Here is a 2,314-nt window from a genome sequence, read left to right as displayed (position 1 = left end):
TGTTTTTCAACAGAAAAAAGAACAAGAAAAGAGTTGAGAAATGTGACACATATCTAGTTTTAATAAGCATACTTACCATACTTTACAATTACCTAATCCCCCCTAACTAGGCAATTGTAAGGAATGGTATAGTGTGTGCAATTAAACTGTGTTTTACTTTTAGAGACAGGAAAATTAAGTGTAAACATGCAAGCTCTCAGTCAAGCTAAGATTAGTAGGAACCAGGTTCTACAGAAAGTTGTGTTGTATTGTTAGTGCAGTGGAACCCCCCTTTTTAAAACCCTTCATTTTAAGAGCTTGCTTTTCTGGGTCTGTTCCTGACCGCTAAAAAATTGACCTCCATTTCAAGACCATCTCCTTTGTAAGACCTCATATGTGACCCTCCACCACGGAATGAGTCGCATGTCACCTTTGCATGATTTTCATATTTTTACATTTTTCTAAAGAGTTTTTTATGCTCTATCCAGTGGTGAAAACCGTTTTAGAAAATAGCGAAAACTGTTTGAGTTATAAGCCTGTGACTAAGGTGACTCTCACACTTTTACCAGACACTCCCCGGACTTATACTAAGCCTAGCGCAGAACTGTGCGAGGTGACATGCGACTCATTTCGTGGTGGAGGGTCACATATTCTCAGATTTTGGGGGTCTTAAAATAGGAGGGGGGGGGGGGGGGTCACGGTATTTTTAATTCTGTATCCTTAAATCTTATCTGTATCAGTGACTGGAAGTCTGATGATGTAGCATAAATTATCAATTAAATCGGACTGGCTATACCTCCCTACATAGCCCCCAGGAAGTTACACCAACATCACACAGTGACATATGTATATTATAGTTTATACTGAAAGAAGAGTGTAATCTTCAGATTCAGTGTGACAACAAAGCTCACATGGGGCTAAATCCGTATATATATATATATATATTGCCTAGACCTCTGTGAGACATCAACAGCAAAAAATAAATTAAAAAACAGCACTGTACTCCAATGCTCACAACTATAGTGATATATATATATATATACGACTAGTGTCTGTGTGTCTGTGTGTCTGTGTGTCTGTGTATCTGTCTGTGCGCGATGCACGGCCAAAGTTCTCGATGGATCTGCTTCAAATTTGGTGGGCATATTCAGGTAGACCCGGGACACGACACAACCTGGTCGATATTTCAACACGTGCTCTCAGCGCGCAGCGCGGAACCGATTTTGGTTCCACCTCAGCTATTTTGGTTCCACCTCAGCTACCCGGGCCCCCATACCGACACACCATAGCCGCTACACCACATCACAACGCCAAAGTTCTCGGTGGATCTTTTTCAAATTTGGACACCGTATTCAGCTACACCCCGGACACAATATCATCGATGAGATATTTCAACACGTGCTCTCAGCGCGCAGCGCTGAACTCATTTTCGTTTTTGTGTTCATTTCACCATTATAAGTAACTCTTCCTTATCTTCTCCAGTGTTTGGCGTTTATCTCCCTTCCTTCGTGTGGCTTTCCCGTTCAGTTCTAAGTTACTATTACTATTTTTAGAATGTCACTGCGCTGTCCACTGCGCTGTCCACAACGCTTCCCTTGCACCCGTAAGTTGTTCTTACTGTCAAAGTGAAAAGGTCGAATCAATTTATAGCCACGCGAAAAATACACTCTCACCTATCTCTATATATTTATAGATACAGATATGCATATATATATACGGCTTCTCTGTGTGTGTGGGTGTTTGTGTGTGTGTGTGGGCAAAAACCTGTGTATTGTAGAGTTCTGTTTGTGATGTGGTCTAGCGGCTTTTGTCTGTCTGTATGTTCTGGCATGTGAGAAGCCACAGCAGATAATATAGGGCCAAGAAATAAGCTCTAAAATTCTCAATCCCGTTTGACAGGACTTCGCCTTCAAAGGTGATTGTGGTGAACCGCCACGCTGTCTGTCTCTGTCTCGCGCCGTTCACCCCAAATTCCCGTTTCTGAGTAACTATTTTTAGAATGTCACTGCGCTGTCCAGAACGCTTCCCTTGCACCCGTAAGTTGTTCTTACTGTCAAAGTGAAAAGGTCGAATCAATTTATAGCCACGCGAAAAATACACTCTCACCTATCTCTATATATTTATAGATATAGATATACATATATATATATATACGGCTTCTCTGTGTGTGTGTTTGTGTGTGTGTGTGTGGGCAAAAACCTGTGGATTGTAGAGTTCTGTTTGTGATGGGGTCTAGCGGCTTTTGTCTGTCAGTATGTTCTGGCATTTGAGAAGCCACAACAGATAATATAGGGCTAAGAAATAAGCTCTAAAATTCTCAATCCCGTTTGACAGG

The sequence above is a fragment of the Littorina saxatilis genome, linkage group LG16 (genome assembly GCF_037325665.1).
Source record: "Littorina saxatilis isolate snail1 linkage group LG16, US_GU_Lsax_2.0, whole genome shotgun sequence".
Taxonomy (NCBI): Eukaryota; Metazoa; Mollusca; class Gastropoda; order Littorinimorpha; family Littorinidae; genus Littorina; species Littorina saxatilis.
Note: the sequence above shows the minus strand (reverse complement) of the source record.